We start from the raw sequence: 23424 nt of genomic DNA, 5'->3' as shown, positions 1-23424 counted from the left end.
ACCGCCATATTCCTTTGCTCGGGGTCCCTGTCGGAATCCGCTGTGTCGGATGAGACTTGGACCCTAGCGCGCTAGAAATAAACTCCCTTCCTGCCTTTTTGCATTACTGTGGAGGACTTGCTTTCTCTCGGTCGGTTCGGAGATACGGGCTCGGTGCATAACAGGCTCAACAGTCACGGTACACTGGCTCAGTTGTTCCATGGCATGTGGGATCTTCCTGGATCAGGGATCGAACCCATGTCTCCCGCATCTGCAGGTAGATTCTGTACCACTGAGCCGTCAGGGAAGCCCAGCTGGTAGTTTTAATGTGTGTCCAGAGTTGAAAACTCCTGGGTTAGTTTAGGACCTTTGTGTTTTTAAAATAAGTGAGTGGGTGAGGATTGAGTTTAGCGGCCTCTTCAGTGGTGGCTTATTTCCTCCCTGCTGAGTTTCAGAGTTCAGGATGAGAGGAGCTGGCCTCTACTCCCTGTAAGGTGAAAGGGGACAGTGACCTGCCCATTCTTTGAATATCTTTTGCATACGTAAGTGAGAATGAGGCCGCACGGTGCGCACTGCTACCCCTCTGCTCTTTCACCAACACCCTTAACAGGGGAGGCTGACAGGCTCAGGGCATCCTTGACGAACTGTATTTCGAGACAGTACTGACTTCCCTGGTGGCTCAGACGGTAAAGCGTCTGTCTACAGTGCGGAAGACCAGGGTTCAGTCCCTGGTTTGGGAAGATCCCCTGGAGAAGGAAATGGCAATCCACTTCAGTACTATTGCCTGGAAAATCCCATGGACAGAGAAGCCTGGTAGGGTACAGTCCATGGCCTGGTAGGGTACAGTCCATGGCGTCGCAAAGAGTTGGACAGGACTGAGCGACTTCACTTTCACTTTCTTTCACTGAAAAATGCAAAGAGGTGGAGCCCAGGCTCCCTTAGCTGCAGCTTAGTGAGTCCCAGCTAAGCCAAGTTCACACCCTGAAAACATAAAGCCTTTTTCTTAGGTTTTGGCACATTCTTCACAATCCTAATCCTGGAGGAATTAATTTCTCATTTTGGAGTAATAGAATAGTTGTGGGAAGTGGGTGGAGTGGGAATTTCTAGGAATCACAGCTTTTTTTTTTCATTCACTTCTTTATTTTCAATTTAATGTCCCTGACTGTTCTGCTGCTCCACCCAGCAACAGTTACTCGGCTTTGTCTTGGGATCATGTATTGGTATTTCCAAGCAGAAGGGACTAAAGTACGCATCTGGGTTACAGCAACTGGAAGTGAAATCTGGCTAGAACTCCATACCCTCTGCTTTCCCTGCCTGGAAGGGGGTGTGTGCATGTGTGTGCACCTGTGTATGTCTATGTAGGGGATGGAACACGTTCCCTAATCTGGTTCTTCCACACCTGGAGAAATCTGTGACCCATATGAGCCAGCTCTTGTCTAGTGAGGGGCCACAGGCGAGGAAAGAAATCGAGGGTAGGTGGACAGCTGCTGGAGGCTTCTGTGGGTTCCAGGGCCATCTCCTTCTCTCCCTGGCTCAGCACTCTGGATTCTGAACACATCAGCTTCCTGTACATGCCTTGCGCCCCAGGCGCACCTCAGTCCTCACTTGGTTATTAACCACCCTCCTCTTTCCTGTCTGTCTCGGCCTTTCAGGGCTTCTGCTGGCAACACTGTGGGGTTTCTCCTTGGCTTCTTCCAAGTCTGCTGGGCTAAGGGAGATGTCTTGGATTTATGAAAATCAGCCCCATATTGGGGCCAGATGCTTCAGAGAAAATGAGGTGGTCAGGACGAAGTCAAGAAACAAACAGGGGGAAGGAGGAGGCCCAGCAGTGAAGGGCAGTCTCCTCCAGGGGCTTCTGAAAAGTCTCCTTTCTCTGCGCAGCCTCTGCTCCTTCTCTTCCCAAACCAAACATTTGCTTATGGTTTTTGTAAATTTCCATGTCTCACTCTGGGGCCAGCACATCAGTGTTTGCTGGGCTGTTTCTTCCTCTCTGTGGACAGGGGCGAGGAGGATGGAACATGGGAGTCCTGGCAAGTATGAATTGAATGCCTTGCAGGAAGTTGAGGGCAAATGCCAGCCCTGAGTGGGGACGGCTAGCAGACATGGCTTTCCGAGGTGGGTGAGGAAGCAGGCAAATGCTCAGGCTCTTCTTCTTCCTAATTGCATGACTTGTATTATCAGAAACATAGTTAGTCATGGAAATCATACCAATGGTGATGATAAATCACCCTAGGGCACTGTACTGAGAATGTCACACACACCTCATTTAGAGCCTCCAACACCCGCTGAGCAGGTGCTTTGGTGTTGTTACTACCTCCATTTGTACTTTGAAACTCAGAGAGGTTTCCATGAATCAGGGATGGAATTGAGATTTGAACTCAGGCAGCCTGATTCCGAAGGCTACACTCATTTTTCCTTTGTTTATATAAATCATTTATGTGACTGGGCCAGGTCTTAGTTGTAGCACACGGGATCTTTGATCGTTATTGTGGCATGCAGGTTCTTTTTTTTTTTCATGCAGGTTCTTATAGTTGCAGCATTCGATCTCGTAGTTGCAGCACGTGGAAACTAATTTCCTGCCCAGGGATCAGACCCGGGTGGCCTGCATTGGGATCATGGAATCTTAGCTACTGGACCACCAGAGAAGTCCCCAGACACTATGCTCTTAAACACTATGTGATGAATGTAAGGAATCCGTGTTTGTTAAAGAAATTGTTTAAAATTCAGATAAGTAATTTATTGTCAACAGTTTGGTTTATGTCTTTCCAATCATTTCTCTGTGCAAAATATTTCACATTATAAAAAATATTTTATGTAAATGGAATTTTATAGACTACTTTTGTTTAATATATCCTATATATCTTTAATGTCATAAAAGGCCTTCTGTATGATTATTTTAATAGTTGCAAAGTATCCCATCATATGTGTAACCATAATTTATTTGACCAGTTCCTTATTATTCAATAGTTAAGAGGTTTTTTCTGTTTGTTTTTCACCATTAGAAATGTTTAATGATTCAAACGTTAAATCTTAGCATTCAGCCACAGTTATTTCCTTAGAATAAACTCCTGTACTGGATTTGCCGGATGAAAGGGTATGAAAAATGTTAAGGTATTTGATGCATATTACCAAACTTTCCTCCCAGCAGATGAATGGGTGTTTCTCTATGCCTTCATCAGCATTAGGTTTTAGTATTTTAAAAGACAGTTGCCAATTTAAGAGGTCATTGTTGTTTTAGTTTGCATTTCTTGGCTGTCTGCTGAGTTTGAGCTTTATGCCTGGGTATACTGTGGGCCTGTATCTGGAGGGCAACAGGAGAATTTCCTCCAGCAGCTCTGCGGGTGATATTTCTGTCTTAGCTCCAGTCTTCTGGCACTGAAAGCCAAGTCCTAAAGAGAATCTCTGGTCCCACTGCTTCTTTCTTGGCCAGGATCCTATGAGCGCTGTTCACAGAGGCAGATGACATCTGCAGGGATTGCCTCAGATCCCAGACAACTGGACTGACAAGTGCCTTTTATATACCCCTGTCACCGAGAATAGGATTGAGGGTGCCAAAGCACGCACAGGTCCCCACAGTGATGTGGCACGGCTGGCCTGAAGTCCAGTCCGGAGCAGAAAGACCTTGTTTTGCAACCTGGTCCACCCAGGGTCTGCCTCTCCAAGACTTAGTTTCCTTACCGGTAAAATGGGGCAATATGAGTAAAATGATCAAATCAAGAGCCAGTTTCACAGGGATGGAAGGATCATCCAAGGAGATAATGCTTGGAAGGTACTGATATGCCAAACTCAATAAATCATCATCATTATGATTATTTTTAAAATTGTTCTTTGTGACCTTATATATGACATTACTCATCTTTACTTTCCTCTCCCCACCCCCACCCCCAACACACACACAGCAGCTGCAAATCAGTTTTCTTCTCTATTTTTGGCTACCGTGGATGGCATATGAGATCTTAGTTCCCCAACTAGGGTTCAAAGCCATGCCCCCTACAGTGGACACATGGAGTCTTAACCACTGGACCACTGGGGAAGTTCTTCATTATGATTACTGATCAGTTGTGAGTATCTGGAGGGTTTTGAGGGATGTATTTTGAGTGAATGGGGGTCTTAGGCCTCTGAGGAGACTGATAAAGCTCAGGGAGCTGTTGCTACAGGTAGAGGCTGAGTGAGGTTGCATTGCCAAGGTCAGAAGGGAGCTGGTGACTTACACTTGAACCAGTGAGGTCCAAACCACTTGCAACTGGACAGTGCCATCTGTCATATGCAGGGAGGGATGGACACAATCATTGGGTCTGATGGTAGGTTTTTCGCTTCCATGCCGGGCGGCCCGGTGTGGGGGCTGCATGCTGTGAGCACAGAGCCAGTGCTTGCTGGGCTGAACTACCGCTACTTTTTATCACAGCAAATTCCTTAAATCTTGCAGACGCTCCGTTCCTTTATCTTTAAAATGGGGAAATCATTTCCACCTCAGTTGAGAGTGGTACTGAGGATTCAATAATAGATAATGAGTGAGTCCCCAAGACTCACTCAAGTGTTAGGGTCATTGCAGGAGCTCAGAAAATGTTCATTAAATGAAAGTGGTGCCAAAAGACAGAAACAACCCAAGTACCCATCCGCTTACGGATTCATAAACAAAATGTGGTTTATCCACACAATGGGCTATTATCTAGCCTCAAAAAGGAATGAAGTTCTAATACATCCTACAACATGGATGAACTTTGAAAATATTATGCTAAGTGAAAGAAGCCAGAAACAGGAGGTCACATATCGTATGATTCCATTTATACGAAATGTCCAGAATAGACAAATCCACAGAGACCGGAGCAGACTTGCAGTCGCAGGGCATACGGGGTTTCCTTTTAGGGTGATGGAAAGGTTCTGATGATGGTTACATACTGTGTGCATGTGAGCATCAGTCGCTTCAGTCATGTCTGACTGTCATAACTCTCTGTGGCCCTATGGACTCTAGTCCATCAGGCTCCTCAGTCCATGGGATTCACCAGGCAAGAATGCTGGAGTGGGCTGCCATTTCCCTCTCCAGGTTACACATTATGAATGTCCTGCTTTCACTAACAGTAAATTTTAGGTTACGTGTGTATTGCTACAATTGGAAAAAATGTTTATTCCAACTGCCTCTTAAACTTCCTCTCCATTCATTCATTCATCCGCCCACCATTTGCGCTGTGCCAGGAGACACGATGTGAAGGCTTTCGCTGAGACTTAACCTCCCATGAGAGAGAATATGAAGGGCATGTATCAAGAAGTAAGTTGTCAGGAGCATTTCCCTGTTGTGAGCTTCTTGGATTCCTACTTCCAAGGGCAAGTCTCAACACATGTCTTCTCAGCTGTTCCTCTGCTCCCAGCCAAGCCAGACTTGCTTCAGAGTGGTAGGCTTCAGACCAAGTCTGAACACACTTCCATTTGGGCCAGCCAGACCCCTCAGGGGCCAGGTCATCAGGGAGAAGTGCTGCCTGTTGGACAATGTTTTGAATGAATTGACTTAAACCCAAATCTTCTTGGTTCTCAAGGGTCAGCCTTTCCACTCATACATACAGAGGTAGAGGGCAGTTTTTTCCTGGAAAGGGAACTGCTTAAAGAAATCAACATTAAGTCAGAGGAGACTGCTGAAACGTAGCAGTGGATTAATGAAAGCTTCCAAAAGGAAAGGGAAGATTAGCCCCTACTCACTCAACCAAACTCTGGGAGTTGCTCTGTGGGCCATCTGAGGGTCATTCCTGGAAGCTCAGCACTGCTTTTTATGATTTGTCCTGCTGGGGCAGATACTGAGGGACCTATTCTATTTGGTCCCAGGCTCCACTGTGAGCTCTATTTAGGATTCCCTATAACTTTAAAAGGGCTTCCCTGATGACTCAGAGGTAAAGAATCTACCTACCAATGCAGGAAATGTGGGTTCAACCCCTGGGTTGGAAAGATCCCCTGGAGAAGGAAACAGCAACCCACACCAGTATTCTCATCATGGGGAATTCCATGGACAGAGGAGCCTGGAGGGTGATAGTCCATGGGGTCCCAAAAGACTTAGCAACTAAACAACACTAGCCTTCAAAATATTTGTTGATTCATTGATTAACTGAGGCATCGAAAAGAGTGTGAACATAGGGTGAAGCATCTCTGTTTTCAAGTAACAGCAGCCACTGTTTACTCAGGGCTTACCATGAACCAGACATGCTACACTCACCCTTCACATTGATACTATCCCTATTTTAATACATGAGCAACCCGAGGCTCAGAGAGGGCAGTTTACGGTCCAAGGTCACACAGCTGGGACACCTTGCTGGAGAAGAGCAGACTCAGGATGACTTTGGAAAGCTGGCGCATAGGGAAGAGGTTAGGCTTGTTCTGTATGATCCCAAAGGAACCCCTTTGGTTCTGGATCTCCACAGCATTTTCGTGGCCTGTGGGGTCCTAACAGATGGAAGCGGGAGAGTTGAGGCAAAAAATGGGACAGAAGGGTCTTCAACGAGTAGGGATGTAGATTCATATGTTGACACTGCTGGTCATGTCAGCTTTCTGTACCTCTCTCTTCTCATCTGTAAAATGGGATGTAACTGGTCAGACCAGCCCACGTTGCTTCACTCTATCATTCAGCAGCTCCCTACAGTTCTTGGGATCAAGTCCAACCTCTTCTTAGCATGGCTTGGAGGCTCCTTCATATTCAGGTCCTAGCTTTCCTCTCCAGCCTCCAGCCACCTCAACCAGAGCAAACTGTTTCTTGGCCCCGAACCCTTCAAGTCCTCTTCATCCTGAAGGCCTTTTGACATGCTGTCTCCTGGGTCACCCTGTTGAACTTTCCTGGGTGGGCAAGAATGGGGTGGCATCTGAGCCCAGGCACTGAGGATTGCCATTGTGAGCACCATAAGAGCGCACCCAAGGGGCCTGTGAGGCCCCGCAAGTGAGCATTACCTACTATGTGCATCAGAGCAGAAAGACATGGAAAGCTTTCCAGGGAGGGCAGCACTGGTATGGACCAGATGCTGCGTGGCCCCGCCCACCCTCCACATGGGAAAAGCACCTACGCTCCGCCTCACTGTATATTCTGGCCTCCTGCTCTGGTGGGCAGCAGCTGTTTTGGGGTAGGGGTGAGCAGGTGAAATTCAGGTGTGTGTGTGGAGAGACGGTGAAGGGAAGGGGGAAGGTTAAGTTCCACGGTGTTCTGACCAGACAGACCTAGGCAGAGTCCACGGTATCTAGAACTAACCACGTTATGCCCAAGATCTAAGCATTAAGGGCCCCTCAGTGGGCCTGTTGGGGAAAGCCAACACAGACCTCAGCATTCCACCAGGACTTTAAGTGGGGTTTGAAAACTCAAATGCTCCAGGGCCTGGGTGCTGTCCTAATGAATGGGGTCGCACTGTGGCCTTCCTGGCCCGCTGCTTTCTCCCTTTGGATGGCCATGGATTCACAGAGAGGAATCCATGTGTCCAATGTGTCCACTGGAAGTAAAGCATCAATGCTGATGCCATGATCAGTGGTGCCTTGTATTGGAGAGACCAGAGGGAGCCCGGGCCCTGCCCTTCTCCACAGCTGCAGCCAGCTGTTGTGCCAGGGTGAGAGCCCTGCGTGACTTACCACCCCAGGGAGCAGGTGCTGTCAGGCCCCTCCCCTCTCACATACCTTACTTTGGAAACTTGCACGGTGCTCTGGAAACTTCCAACCACTTGTATCTTCCTTCCTTTCTGGGCCTGACAGCTTTTTTCAGAATTCCAGAATGTTCTGCAAGCAGAGCAAGTGCTAAGGGAATTACTACATCCCAAGAATGGCCTTCAGCCAAAGACTGATGGGTCTTTGATGTAGGTATGCTATCAGTGTCTTCACCTTGCCCCTCAGCTCGGGTCATCCCAAGGTTCAAGCTTCACGCACCTCCTAGACGCATTCAGCTCCAGCTGTCCACGGTGGCCACTGGCTCAGCACTGTGCCCTTTGCTGCCTGTCGCCTCCCCTCTTCCCCTGCTGGGCCGTCTGCAGCTCCATCATAAACCATTTGCTCTCAAACCTTTGTCTCAGAGTTAGCTTCTTGTGTGACTCAAAGCAAGAGGCCTGATTGTCAAGATGACAATATGTTTTTTATATAAAACCCTTAATTTTTAAGTGTTGGTCAGTTGTTATAAACAAAAGCAGCCCACGCATGGACCACGCATCCACAGGGTAGATTTGGTCCATGGCCAGTGATGTGTGGGGCTAGGTGTGCACTGGGCCTGTCCTGACCCTGGCATCCCTTAAATGCTTGGGCATCATGGCTGTGGCTATGCTCATGGGTGTTCTTTCCAGCAACATGGCTGTCTTCCTTCCCTGCATCTCTGAGAATGTCTCTTCCTTGTTACTCTCCTTTCCTCCCTCCCTCCCTTCCTTCTCTCCCTCATTCTGATTTTCTTGGGCAAGCCTCTCCAGCTGAGTCTTTACTGCTTGCTTGCTCTTCTAATAAACTGCACAGCAGCATTTAGCAAGGGATTTACTAGCTACTAAGGGATTGCATCTTGGGAACCTGTTTACTGTTAGTAACCTTTGTCCAGATGTTTTAGAAATGGTTCCTTTAAGAACTATCCTAAGCTCGAGTTTCTCAATTCAGTAGTGTCCCGTGATGTTTATGCCTGGCCTGGCTCTCCAGGGTCCCCACTCTCCATAGGGGTCACTACATCTTTTGGGTAACGCTACAGAGGCCCCGCAGGTGTGGGTTGATTTGAAGACACCAAGGGTTTCAAGCCACCAGCAGGTTTTATGACAGCAGCATGGATGTGTTGGAGCTGTGATCTCTGTCCTCCAGTGACCCCAAGGCCAACTCTTGTTCCTGGCCTGCAGCTCAGTGAGGAGGATGGGAAAGCAGGAAGGGGGCCCTGAAACCCTGGGCTTTTTCTCCCTTGAAGTAGGTAGCTACGTCACCTACCACCTTACTGTCTGCTTACCATGGCTTTTAGTCCTAAACACTTACCCTTGCAGGTTTCTGGTAAGTACAAACTGTTCTGTAGAATGCCAAAGTCTTGAAAATCTTATTCAGGAAAAAAAAAGTTTACGTGATAAAAATTCCACCCATAAAATTGGTTTTGAGGGAATCCTGGTAAATTGGATCAGTCAGAGGAAAGCAGGGCTTCTCGGAGCCTTTAATACACTAATGTGAACTGTACTCCCTTATAAGAGGTTAGGTGACCACAGGTCCTCCAAAGACTTGGGGACACTGCTGTGGACCCCAGGACCTGGCAGGGCTCTGTGCACAAGTGCACAGGCCCAAGGCCTCTCTGCGCGTGATCAGGCTGCCTGCTAGGACCAAGCCAGCTGACTGGCTGTCTCAGCGACCCCATGGGGTGTTCAGCTCCTCCGCAGGGTGGATAACTTGCGGTGTAGTACAGGAACATACAGGAGCCCTCAGAGGTCTGGGAGTGGAAAGAGGCTTGGCCTAGGCTGGTGGCTGAGCGTGGGAGGGTGGGGAGGTCTCCAGGCTTCTCGGCTCTATGATTAGGGCAATTTGTTTCTCCAGGGGGCCATTTGTGGTAGGAAACACAGCCTAGAAATTAAACTAAATATATCCAGCGCCCAGAAGATTGGAAACAGCAGTGGCACCTGGCTGGGGGCCGGATGGCCAAGATTTCACCCAGGTCGGGTGTCATTGTGCTGCCTCCGGTATTTTAAGGGTAGGGAGGTGAGTGGTCTGAGTCTCCGAGGCTTGGCCTGGGTGGAATGACAGATGCAGGTTTGAATCTGGGGGGACGAGCTCTCTTGTCCTCATACCATGCTTCACTCTGTCACCCCCTCATTCCAGGGACTACTGTCCCCAGTTTCCAGCTGTTCTCTGCCTCTTCATGGCTGCTGCTGTTCCTGCTTTTCCTGTGTCCCCAAAACCACAAAGCTCCACAGGCTCTGCCTTCTCGGGTTCTAAAATGAACCCTTCTTCCTGGGGAAAAAACCGTTCCCTGCAGGTGGCTGTTAGGAAACAAAAGTGTGGAAATCTAATTTGCACTAAGTTGATTTGACTGATGCAGCATGTAATTGCCCTGCACTTCTTAGCTGCAAGGGTTTGTAGCAATCTCAGGTGATTCTTGAAATTTATTTGAAGGCCAAATGAATGCACAGCTGCTCTGAGTGGGAAAGCATCGCCTGCCCTTACAGCCGACCTCAGTCCATCCCAAAAGGGGTATGTATTTTTGGAACAATGGTTGTTAACTACCAATTACACCTTTCATTGTAAAGGCAACTGGGGTACAGATTAAAGGAACTGACTTACCCAAAATCATAGCACCACAAAGTGGCAAAGCTGGGACTTGTCACCAGGTCCCCTGGCCTCTAACTAACGTCCCTGACGATGCCTGGGTATTTCTCTCTCAGACACTGTCCTTGCAGCCAACTCCAAACTGTTATTGCCGGCTCTGCCATTCTGGTAACATAAAGAACACGCAGCTTCACCACAGCCGCTGCATGCATCCATACTTTCCTTGTGCCTTTCACCTCTCAGGAACAGGGAGCAGTTTCTGTGACTTGCTTTATGCTGGAAGCTACCCCTTTCCTATGGCTGCTAATTTTTTTCCTTGTTAATTTTTTTTTATTTCTCCCAACCCCGCTTTATTGAGATATAATTGATGTATAAGTTTTCCTGTTAATTTTTACAACCTAATTGCTGCTGAGAATAAATACAAAGAGGACAGAGACACACTTCAGATTCTGCTTGTTGCATGTTTTCATTTTTAATTAAATAATTCACATTCTGTTCTGCAAAGCAGATCCTGACTGGCAGTAGTCACCAGCTTTCTGAAGGCAGCCCCTGTATTTTCAGGAGACTGTAGCCACGGCAAGAACATTGATGGCAACGACACTGATGGCAAAGGGGCTGGGAGCAACAGGGCCAAGCAGGCTGAACTACATGCTACACATACAGATGTGTGGACACATATGTACATACCAGGCCACCTATGGCCAGGAAAGGGGTATCCTGTACTACGTGGCCATGAAATATGACATAAGGCCAAGGTCTTGGCAAAAAGAGTTTGCAGGATCCAGGAGGGAGCAGGTGAATCAGGCAGATTTGGCCTAGAAAGTACAGATGAAATGGAGACTATAGGGGGTGCCCCGCTCAAGCCCAATGTTAGAAGAAGCAAGATACATAGGTCATTTTATTTGACAAATACAAATAAAATACCTGGTCCACAATATGGGCTAGGCCCTGAAGATGGCACTATGTAATCTTGGAAATGCATAACTAATTTGTCCCCCATGCACAGTATGGAATGACAAAGGTCACAAGACCCTAGGATCTTGAAGTTCTTAAGACATCTGCAGTTGCTAATTCTGCTTCATCCTTTTGAGGTAAAGAGCAGCTTCCACTCTTCCTGAAACCATGGTAGTTGAGAGACCACATGGCTGCATTCAGGAAACCTTGGGCCTCCTCCCTCCCTTTCTAACTGGACCATGTCCTAGGAATCTTCCCAGGCAAACCCATCAACTCTGGATCTCAGAGGATGTGTCTTCTTTAAATGTGAGCAGACTGACAAGACCTGCTTCTTCTTGGATCTCATCAGTCTGCACAAATTTAAAGGAGCATCCTCTGCAGGCATCTGTTCCCCCCATCACCTCCCTGCCTCAGGGACACAGCCATCCAGTCTTCTGCCCCCGTCATTCATAATCCAGGGCCTCTTAAGGGACAGGCCCCACAGTCAATTAACACAGGCCCAGGGCTAGAAGAGACCTTCAGGGTTAGGACCAGAGCACTGGATGCTTACACCTCCTGTCTGTTGATTGGCTAAGCATACATCTTCTGGGACACGGATTCCCTGGAGCTCATCTGGAGAGCAGAGGTGGAAAGATGTCACTGTAGTGGGTTCAGTGGGACTTTTGCTCTTAAGGGTGTGGTCAGCAGCTGTCCCATCAGACCAGATTCTGGCACAGCTCCCAGGCTGAGGGTGCTGGCTGACAAATATTTTGTTTTTCTGTTTTTATTTTCAAGTGAGTGCATCACATAAACAGACAAAGGGCTAGAATTTGCTCGTGTCTCTCCACCTGAGTGATAACTTGGTGATAACCTGCAGGAGCTGTGCTACAGAGCCCTGCGTATCTGCATATCTTCCCTCTCTATGGGACTCAGGAATCCTGCCCCCTCCCAAATCCTGCTCCCACAGACCTTTCCCCATGTCCTCATCCACTCCAAGATTTATAAACAAGGTCCAGAGGAAAAGCCAGGAATGGGCAGCAGGGGTGACGCCCTGAGGGTGCTGGACACTGCCCTGTCTCACCAAGGCCTGGAATGTTCTGAGCTATTTTTATAGGCTGGGCTAAAGAGGTCTTCATGAAGAAGAAAATGAGTAAACGCTCATTGCTGAATGAGCCTTTTGTTCCAGGGGAGCTGGCGGCTGGCGGAGGTGAGGCCTCAACGCTCCCTGTCTCCAGGCAGGTGGGTGTTGCAGAGGGGAAGGCTCCGGTATGAGGAGGGAACACAGCAGGAACAGAAAAACAAACCAAGGCTGGCCTTGCTGGAAAACGAGGCACTGCCTCTCAGCTGGACCACTCTCCCTAACCCAGCTCCCTGCTGGTAACACCTCATGTGGGTCTCCAACCAGGTCCCAAGGAGTATAAAGTCAGTAATCACCCCACCCTGTCCTCCCTAAAACCCCAAGGGTTCCCAGAGCATTGCTGAGCCCAAGGCAACACTCAGGTGAGTTGTGTCTTATTTCAGACACGTGGGCAAAGGTAATAATGCAGAAAGGGTCTTACTGTCGTATCTTCAAATCAACAAGAGAAAAAAACCCAAGCTAAAAACACACCCTGCAGCTGTCACGACTCCCATGTGCTCAGCTTTGTCCTCTGGTGTATTCTGAATTGTCTTGGAGTGTCCTTGCATACATGAAGTGAATGGCTTCTATTACTGTTGTCTTTCTTGATTTGGGTACAGCTTTGAGTCCCTGCAAATAATAAAATATTTCTCCATCTCTTCTTTTTCACAAAATAAATAAATTAAGTCAACCTGCAGTGTACAAATTGTCAATGTCCTGAGAAGTCCCAAAGGTCCATTCTCCACACAGTCCTCAGGATTCAGGGGTAGAGGCCTTAGCCCCAAAGGCATAGGAAGGAAAGAAGTAAGGAAGAAAGTCTGCTATCCACACTAGGAGAGCCCTAGGACCCAGGAAGGGTGCTGGACAGAGGTGTCTGCCCCCCCTCACCCCCAAGTAAGGGATAGTGGAGGGAGCAGGGCAGGGGCTGGGGAAGAATGACCAGCACTTCTGGGCCTGCCAGAACCATCCTGGCACCACTCTGCCCCAGGATCAAGTTTTCAGAGCTAGAGTACCTTTGAACCCCAAATTAGAGCCAGTTCCCTGTGCAGTTTATGCTTGGACTATAAAACCTAGAGATTTCCTTGACTGGCTGAATCCACGGTGATGAAGACCCAGGGCACTGATTGTAATGGATCCCACAAGATGGTCAGTGTCCTCACCTTTTCAAAGGCTGGCTTTCCACCAGGATGCACCCCTTTCTTCCCTATAGCAACCCCAGCTGGACTAAGATCTTGTATTTCCCTGCTGTCCATAATACTCGAAACAAAACTCAGCCCTCCAGGCTTGATAATGGGATGGATCTGATACAGAGGTTGTCCAGGAAATCAGAAACAGCCCTTAGTGAACTTCTGATTCTTCTGCAAGTTTTCAGGGGGTACTGAGTTCTGCTCCCTGGTTTGGGATGAGAGTGGGGAAAGGCTTCCGCTTTGGGGACATCTGGTGCTTGGTCATATTTCCTTCAGGTAATATATTAGGGCTTGGGAGAGATTTTAAAATCTGGCCTCTTCTTGAGGAGGGGGTGAGGACTGCTAATTTATGCGGCCTCGGACACTCAGCAAAGGACACTGGTGATTTCTGAGATCTGTTCCACATGGGTTCAAACAGAAAAGCCCGTGGGGCACTGTGGGCTGCCATGTGGCCATCTAGGCTCTGATCCTTCTGGAGGAAGTTTCCTTCTCCTAATCCTCTCTCTGGGGCAGGATCTAAACTGCTCCCCACTGATCCTCCCCGCCCCGCTCAAGGCCACAGTGCTTCCAAGAAGCACTCCTGCAGAAACAAACCTGAAAATATGGCCACAAGAGACCAAACCATAAAAAACTTAAAACACTCAGACCATCCCATGTTGAGCAACGCTCTTCCCAGAGCTCTAAAGGAGGAATTCCAGACACTAACCACACCACCATGACAACCAACCACGTGGCTGACCTCTGTCCACTGTCTTCTCAGGGGAGGGGCTATCCTGATGTGACTTTTCCCCCAAGGGCACTCTATACTTCCATCTGGGCCCTGCCCCACAGAGGCCTGGCTGGAAATGACGGGACTCCTGAGCTGCCTTTTGTCTCCAGGGACCATAAATGCTCCTGCCATTCAGGCCTGAAGCAGCTTTCAAACACGGACATGCTCTTGGGGAGTCAACTGAGCAGGGACGGGGCCTTCAGGCTGCCATCACATTGGGGTCAGACATGCCAATTTAAAACATGCTGCCTACTAGCAGCAAGGACAGGAGGGAAATAGCCATGAGAATCTAAGGTGGGCAGAGGCCACGCAGTTAGCAGTTCTGTACCCATCACCCAGCCTCAGACTTGCATGGGGAATAGGGTCATGGTCCATGACCATATACCACTCCCCGATCCTCCTGTATGCCGCAAGCTAATTCATTTGTCCTGTCCGACTCTTTGCAACCCATGGACTTTGGCCCGCCAGGCCCCTTTGTCCATGGGATTTTCCAGGCAAGAATACTGGAGTGGGTTGTCATGCCCCCTGCCAGGGGATCTTCCAGACCCAGGGATCCAACTGAAATCTATTATATCTCCTGCATTGACAGGCAGTTCTTTACCACTAGTGCCATGTGGGAAGTCCCTCCCGCATGCTCTAATAACTCTGAAAAGCTTTTTTTCCTGTAGGCACGTGTGCATATATTTCTGTTTTTCTGGTGTGGGGTGTGAATGTAGGTATGTGTCTTTATATGTATATTTTGTCACTCTATATAGAGCTGATTTCACCTCTCCCCAGTGACCCACTCAAATGCTACCCTGGATTATGAAGAAATTCAGAAACTGAAAGGTTCACACTGAGTGAAGCATGGGGTCTGACTGTGACTAGTTCCTGCCGGAACCCCTTCTGGTTGTTAAATATTTGTAGACCCTTGCCCACTAGGTCTACAGGACATCTGTGTGTGTGTGTGTGTGTGTGTGTGTGTGTGTGAGAGAGAGAGAGAGAGAGAGAGAGAGAGAGAGAGAGAGAGAGAGAAAGAGGGAGAGAGAGGGAGAGAGAGGGAGAGAGAGGGAGAGGAGAGAAAGAATCGTGAACAGGCCCGGGCCTGCCTGGGTCTGCTCAGGAGACGACAGTCCCTTAGGTCTGGGTTTGACAGCCCTCAACAGGGCCGGCCACCGTCCTGTTCTCAGCGGGAAGCCCCGGGCCCACAGCTGCAAGGGAAGCGAGCTGGCTGGGGGCCTACTTCTACAGCGCAGGCGCGGCTTACGCCCGATGCGTCTTCCAGCCCACGCCCTGCGGGCGGCGCCGCAGACTCCCCGCGGGCCTGGGTGAGGCAGGCAGAGCGGGACTTTCAGCAGCAGGGGTGCTGGCACCCCGGGCCCCCTACGTGACCCAGAAGGTGCCGCGCTCCTCCAGCAGGCTGACAGAGCGGTTGGAGAGCGAGGCGGCATCCTGCACTGGCTTGTAGCCGAAGAGGCGCATGGCCGGGCCGCAGGCAGCCTGCACCACCTGCGCCAGCTTGAAGGGCATGCTGAAGCGCCATTTCTCAAACTGTTCCGAGGAGTTCTTCTGCGTGGAGTAGATGCCATCGTGGGCCGCCTGGGTGTTCTTCTGGATCCAGTCCTCCACCTGCGGGGTTAGGGGGATGCCTGCAAAGCGATACATCTCCTGGGCCTTCTGCAGCGGCCGGAGGGCCACGTCCTCGTAGCGCACCAGCATGTAGCGGCCCCGCAGCCAAGCCGGCTGCCTCAGGCCCAACTCGGCAGATAGGCGGATGCTCTCACAGTTGCCCTTCAGCCGCAGCACCTCCTCCTCCCTCAGCTGGTCCTGTCCCTTGGCCACCCACTTCTTCCAGGTCTCGTACTTGTCCGCAAAGGCCACCATACGGGAGGCCAGCACAGCGCGGGGGTCGCGCACCAGCTGGATGACGCGCAGGTCGAGACGGGGGTCCTCGGCCAGTGGCTGGAGGAACTCCAGTTGCCTGATGCGGACGGCCTTGACGGCCATGTGCTCCTTGCGGCGGCAGGCTTCAGCGGCCAGCGTCATGTTGAGAGGTCCACAGCGGCGGTTCTTGCAGGGATACTTCTCGAAGACCTTCTTGACGAGGGGCGTGCAGACGGGGTCCTCGCAGAGGGAGCGGCTGGAGCCCCGGCGGAACACGAACTGGGTCAGGTGGTCCTCGGGCGCCGGGATGATGAAGTGCTCCAGGATGTACAGGTCGCACAGGAAAAGCTGCTTGAGCACGTCGCGGTAGACCAAGGCCGAGCCCGCAGCGTTGGCGCCACCCTGCTCGAAGGACACCGTGCGCTCGATGTGCCACAGCGGCTCGAAGAGGTAGAAGATATTGCCCTGCTGATTGAAGAACTCACCCACAAACGAGGAACCGGTGCGAGTCGTGGCCATGAGGAGCACGTGGCGCCGGGGCGGGGCCTCGGCGGGTGGGCGGGGTTCCAGCTGCTCCCATTCTTCTTCCGCCTCCAGCATCTGCTCCTCCTCGGCCTCCTCTGCTGGCTCCAAGCCCAGCAGCAGACTGAGGTTTCGCAGGCGGCTCTGCAGCTGCAGGAAGGCCGAATCCAGCTCACTCAGGGACAAGAGGGATGCGTTCTCGGCCAAGACCAGGGCTGGGTCGGTGCTGTTGGCCTCTACCAGGGACTGAGGGATCTGCTTCAGCTTGTCTGAGACCCTGTGAGAGCAAAGGGATACCGAGATCAGTGACTGACTGGGGACTCTATCCCCTGTGCCACCCATAGGAGTGTCCTAGGATCACCACTGAGAAGCTGACTTTGAGGCAAGGATTTGAGTGTAAGTAGTTTATTTGGGACATGATCACAGGGGGAACGGGTAGGGACTTGAGGAAAATAGCTGTGGCCAAATTGCTCTGCCAGGGGAACCCCAGGTGACAGTGTAGGCAGAGCACACCTCAGGATTCCCTCACCCAGGGGATGTGAAACTCCCAGGTGGCCTTGGCTGAGGGCTTCTCCCAGAGGTATTTACTTCCCAGGACTTCTGGCTTGCCAGTGTGCAGGTGGAGAGTTGTAGGGGCTTGCAACAGGACCCAGTAGGCACAGACTGGAATAGTCTATGCTGAGGAACCCAGGTAGGGCACCAGCATAATGCCTACTACCCAGCTGAATTCCTAATCTGCTGATCTTGGTTGATGCTTTTGTGCAAGGGTTGTGCCTGGGAGAGGTCTATAAATCCTTCTGTGTATAGCGGGCTCACTAACAGGGCCACTGCACACAATGGTACACTGCCAACTCTATGCATCCTCCGTGTAGCCTATGAGAGTGCACACCCCTAGAGTTGAGCAGTACACAACCTGGGCAGCTGAACATGGCAGCCCTGCTGACCAGAGTATCTGTACCAGAACCCTACCTCATAGTCATCCGTTAAGGCATGTGGATCTTTAGTTGCAGCATGATGGATCTAGTTTCCTGACCAGGAGTGGAACCCCAGAGCCCCTGCCCTGGGAGAACAGAGTCTTAATCACTGGACCAGCCGGGAAATCCCTCATCCATGACTTTGGATTAGTATAGGAAATATGCTGTTAGTGTGAGGTATCATCCTAGGCCAGGAAGTTAATAATAATAGCAACAGCCAGTAACCACAGGATACCAACTATGTGTTAGACACTGGGCTAAATGCTTTTACATTTTCTTATTTAATCTTTACAACAAAGCAGGCCCCATCATTAGCCACATTGTAGAAGAGGAACTTAAGGCAGAAAAGTGAAATGACTTATCTAAGCTGTCACAGCTAGAAAGGGCCAGAATCATGGGAATTCCCTGGCAATCCAGCAGTTAGGACTCTGTGCTTCCACTGCACGGGGCTTGGGTTCCACCCCTGGTCAGGGAACTAAGATCCTGAAAGCTGCATGCTGTGGCCAGAAAAAAAAGGGCGGGGTCAGAATCAGGACTCCAACTCAGGATGCCTGAGTCCAGAGTCCAAGTCTCACTGCTGTGCGGTCATGACATGGATATGACCTGCCTGGGCACAGGAGGGGCTTGGTGGTGACTGGCTGAAGGATTGCCTTTGTTGGTCCACAGAGAGAGCCCTGCAGCCACCTCTGTGCCCTCACCCATCCCACCTGGATAAGGAAGACTTGTGCTTGCATCCCTCACCTTGATATGATTTTATTTTCCTTTTCAATGAAGACAAAAACCACCACCACAAAAGCCAGGAAGAGGGCATATTTGCTTCTCATTCTCAAGCTGTGCAGAAAATGTCGGCAGTCCTGGGGCAAAGAGAGTCCTTTCTCCATGGGGAAGGGTGGGGCCGTGGCACTCAGCTCAGGGGCATCACTCAGGACCTGGCTCGTCCTTCACGTGGGGGATACCTGGTCCTGTGGAGAGATGGGCAGTCAGGACACCCTTGTCTATAGTTGAGAACAAATAGCTTTTCCACCAGATTTTTGGGGCCCCCGCAGCCCTGTTTAGCAGCCAGAACTCCAGACCCACTCTCCCAATGAAGTGTGCCCCAGAAACTTGAAATCCGGTCATTTAAAATGTTAACGAACCTTCTGATTCATCCATGTCACTTCCATCAATTTATGCTTTGACCTCACGAGTCAAAGGCAAAAGTACAAAAAGAATACTCCTTGCAGTATATGTGTTTGCAATAGCAAAAGAGTTAAACATCTAAATAAAAAAAACGATGATGCAAATAATGGATTATTATGCAGCCACAAAGAATGAGAGGGATCTACTAATGCTGATATGAATAATTATATCATATTATATATATAATGCTTTGGAAGTATAGGTGGGTGGACATGAGCCAGGAGGGAGGAGGGCTGCAAGGCCAGTTCAAGGGTAACTGAATATTCTTGCCTCTTCCTAATTCTTCTGGGCCATTTCCCATGCACTTATTAAACAAATATCTCCTGAGCACCTACTATGTGCCAGTCTAGGCACTGTATCCCACAGCAGGGAACAAGCAGACCCCACCCATGCCCTCATGGGACTTATACTCTGGTTGAAAGAGCCAACTACAAGGATATGAGTTGATGAAATTTGTTAAAATTTATAAAGTTACTCCTCTGTGCCTAGTAGCATGCCAAGGACTTGATTTGTATTTCCTCTTCCCACAAAAGCCCTGTTAGATAGTGACCCATTTTACAGATGAGGAAACTGAGGTAGAGAGAGAGATTAAATAATTTGCCCAAGTTTCCTCCAGCAACAGCCCAACTGCCCCTCCCAAATCTAAGTCATTCCACCCTTTTGATGTTCCACAGTGACACCCCCTGCTCCACAGCACGAATGATTGGACTTTGCAGCTGATGGTGTGTCTGTCTCTCATTCCTAGACTACAAGTTCTCTGAAGTCCAGACCAGCATCTAGAAAAGCACCTGCCATGTACCCACTGCCTAGCAAGTTACTGGTAAGTCAGCTCACTGAAGCTGCTGACTGGCAGGCAGTCAGCATGTGTTTGCAGAATGCTGGGCGGGGCTGTGTTCCTCACTCACCCAGTTTAGCCTGTGGTGTGTGAGGCCACCTGTCCTGCTAGGAGGGTGAGACCCAGTACTGAGTCTGCAGAGCACAAAGGATTGAAATATTGGCTTTCTTCCCTCTAGGCTCTCAGCAGAAAGGGCCCGGATCTGACGATGTGAGAGAAGCAAAGAAGCTAGGACCAGAAGTCCTGGGTTCTCGTTCTTCCTGCTTGTCTGACATGCTGTGTGACATTGTATAACTGACTTAACCTCTCTGGGCCTCAGCTTCTTTACTGGTAGCGTGAAAAGGGTGGTTCCTGCTGTATAATGTTGCTCTGAGGAGCAGTATCTGGTGCATGGAGAGGGAGAAAAGGCAGGCATTGGGCACAGGGAGTTGTGTTGGCTGCCCTCTCTCTTCTGGGTCTAACATCTTTGGTATAATTTACAAAGTTGACTGTGTCGATGACAAAGATCCTGAACCTTCTCCTCCCTTCCCTTCCAGAAAGTGTTTCTATTTTAGACTTGCCATCCCAGCCCCCTTAGTCCCTGAATAATACAGAGTTCCTGAGAACCTTGCTGACATTTCCCTAAAAGGAAGACACAAGGGTGAAAACTCCCTCCAAATGAAATCCCAGGCAGGCTGTTGGTTCGTCGGCCCTGGTCCAGGCAGGCTGCCCCTAGGGTTAGCGTTGGAAGGCCAGCAGGCAAATGGGAAGTCAGGAGAGGGTGGTTTAGAGAGCCCCAGACCCAGGAGGTAGCAGAGGGTCACAGATGCCAGGAGGTCACAGGGTCATGGGGGATGGCCGAGGTGGGGGTCATGCACGTAGAAGGTGGCCTGCAAGAGGCCCTTTGCAAGAAGTGTGTCTGTGATATCTGTAACACTGGACAAACCCTCCCTAGAGCTGTGGTGCCTGCCTTGCTTAGCTCATGGGGAGAATGAAATATCTCTTCTTTTTCTTGGCAGATGCCATCTCTGGGGTAGTGCTCGATACCTTTCTTCCCCTCAACACCCAGCAGTAACGCAACAGCCAGAGGAAAAGGTGGTATCCCCCTGCCGGGATGCCAGCAGAGGTCACACTGCCAGGGCAGCAGGGCCAATGGTGAAAGGCCAGGGGCACATCTGGCTCAGCCTCCGAATGCAGGGGAGCAGGGCAGCTGTCCTGGGCCCAGTTAAACTCAGGACTCAGCTCAGAGGTCCCCTTCCCTGGAGTCCTTCCCTGCCCACCGACCTAATGTGGACTGTCTCCCTTCTCCCTATCCCTTTTAGCACCTTGCTTGCTCCCGTCTTGGATGGAAATGTACTTGTTTACTGCCTGTTTCAACTACTGGCGTGTGAGCTCCCTCTGTATTCCTGCTCCGTGTGCGCCAGGCACAGTAGGTGCCTCTTACTTGTAGAATGAATAGAGGAATGCTTTTTCCAAAGAATTTAGCCCACTGTGAGATGCTCAATCATTCTAAGTTGATGGAAAATACAAAGAGAAAGAAGAAAAAGCCACTGTTCCCTGTCTGAGCGAAGCCAGTCTGCATGCTGTGCTGCAGGCGTGCGCTGAGTATTGCTGATGTTTACTCGCTCAGGCATGTCCTACTCTTTGTAACACTATGGACTGTAGACTGCCAGGCTCCACTGTCCATGGGGTTTCCCAGGCAAGGATACTAGAGTGGGCTGTGCACTAAGTGCCCCCCAAGCAGGGACTGAGTGGATACTACATGCATATACTATGGGAGTGTGCTACAAACGTGTACTGTGGGCCGACCTTTGTGCTTGGGGCTTCAAGTATGTTAGTCTCAAATTGTCATAACAATCTGGGATACCTTTTTGAGGATAAAGAACCTCGGCCTGTGGCTTTCAGTTCCAGGTCTCCCCAGCTACGTGGTAGTAGCAGGGAGGGCAGAAGACAGTGGAGGCAGCCCAGGCAACCTCAGCGAGGGAGCCCTGGAAAGAAAGCAGGCGGTGATCTGAGGCCCTACACTCCAGGCACTGGCTCCCCTACCCTGCTCTCCCCTCGGGGCCCTTTGTGCTCAGGCCTCCCTCGTGATCTGGCAAAGGGCCCTCGCGAGAGAACAGTTTTGTACTTGGATGGCTTCCTCCCGTGGAGGAGGTGGGGTCCCAGACTCTGCTGTGAATGGTGCTCTGATAAGGGATGGGCCCTGCCAGACATTGCATCAGGCAGCAAAGCTCCACTCCCCTCGCTTGGCTCACTCCGGGCCAAGAGCACAGTGGGGATCAGGGCCTCCGCTGTGGCTGTGGCAGGCGCCGCTTACAGCCTTTCCGCCAGCAGGAGGAGGAGCTGCCTGGGCCAAGGAAGGCCAGGGGCTGAGATGGAGGAGGCTCCTGGGCAGAGACAGGAGCAGTGAAGCCCATTGTGGGGAAACTCCGAACCTACTCATGAGCTGCAGCCCTGGGGGCCGGGAGGTGCCCTGACATGCCAGGCCCCCAGACACCTAGGAGGGGAGACCTTGGGAGGGCTTCCATGAGTGGCCTCTAGATCCCCTTGAGTAGAGGCAGGGGCAGAACCAGGAGAAGCATGCATGCTCAGAGGCGATCTCTGCTGCGAGGATGCAGGAGTGCATCCAGTGGCCTGTCCAGACGAGGTTCTGTTTCACGTAGGGGTGTCCAGAGATGGCCTGGGCTGTCCAACTTAGTGTCTGACAGGAGAGTAAATGCCCGAGTGCCATCACATGAACCAGGGATGGAAGGACGAAGAGAAGGCATGCGAGAACGAGGAAGTAGATGGGGCCCTGGCTGAGGGCCTGTACAGCCCGGGGCTGTCATTCCTCCCCAGACCCTTCCTGTTCCGGGACTCCAGCTTCCTCTCCTAAAAACAAACCATCTAAAACTTCCTTATGGGCACATGTCCAGCCTCAGCCAAGACAGAACCAGAGCAGACACTCCCAAGTTGGAGGTGTGCATCATCTGAGCAGCAGTGGACACCTAAGAGCTTCTGAGAAGCCGTGGGCCAGAGCCACGGGATGGACTAGAGGGCTGAGGGCTAGCCTGGTGCAGAGGTGGGCGTGGGGGTTGCCACAGACTCTCAGGGAGCCATCTCTGGCAGGGACAGACCCCTGCGGCCCCTTAGCCTTGTTTTCCTGTGTGAGGATGTGGGGGAGAGTGCTCTCTATCCTCATCTGAAACAGTCACTTCATCAGGGCCTGCTCAGCTGTGTGAGAAACACATTTTGTGCAAAACGCTGACAGCTGCATGGATACAGGGCCCCAGAGAATAGTCCCCACCCCCCCTAGAAGCATGGGAAGCAAAGGTACTTCCCATATCTCTCATGCTGGGCCCTGGGCCAGCTCAGCGCCAAACCACTGCTCTAGGCTTTCTAGCCCTTGCCCAGTCAGGGGTTGCAGCAGAGGCTGGTGTCCAGGATGCCCACAGCTGTGCAGCCGGGCAGCTAGGTGAAGAGTCAGTTGGCTTGTTTGAAACCGACCTCAACGTGAGCCAAGACTCATGGGCAAGGATGTGCACCCAGCCTTGGGAGTCCAGCGTGTGAGAAGCGCCTTGAGTGTCTCAACAGACGGGGCTGGCTGAGGCAGAACACTGGCCCAGTGAAAGCAAGCCATGCAGGGGTTAAAGATGCTGATGCAGAGCTGCAAAGATGGAATACAGAGTGATGATTCTTTCATTTTCTACCTTTTTGTATTTGACTTTTTGACAACCATACATATACCACTTTAATTAAAAAATTTAAAAATCTAATCTGCAGCTTAAAAAGAGAAATGTAAAATTACTTTGGAAGTGGCGTGGGAAATGCACTGGAAGAAGGAAGGCCTGGAGGCTGGGAGACCAGGCTGTCCCTTTTGCGCCGGTCCA

At 50.5% G+C, this 23424-nt stretch overlaps 1 long non-coding RNA gene across 1 annotated transcript; it reads left to right on the top strand.

Annotated features, from left to right (window-relative positions):
- Positions 1-21: 21 nt before the first annotated feature.
- On the top strand, positions 22-20935 carry LOC105604980 (uncharacterized). The gene is made up of 4 exons (XR_001024578.4): positions 22-2094; positions 2501-16984; positions 19487-19561; positions 19755-20935. It is a non-coding gene; the product is annotated as an uncharacterized LOC105604980 (long non-coding RNA).
- The last annotated feature ends 2489 nt before the right edge of the window (positions 20936-23424 follow it).

The sequence above is a fragment of the Ovis aries genome, chromosome 25, assembly GCF_016772045.2.
Source record: "Ovis aries strain OAR_USU_Benz2616 breed Rambouillet chromosome 25, ARS-UI_Ramb_v3.0, whole genome shotgun sequence".
Taxonomy (NCBI): Eukaryota; Metazoa; Chordata; class Mammalia; order Artiodactyla; family Bovidae; genus Ovis; species Ovis aries.
Note: the sequence above shows the minus strand (reverse complement) of the source record. Positions and strands in the feature narration are given on the sequence as shown.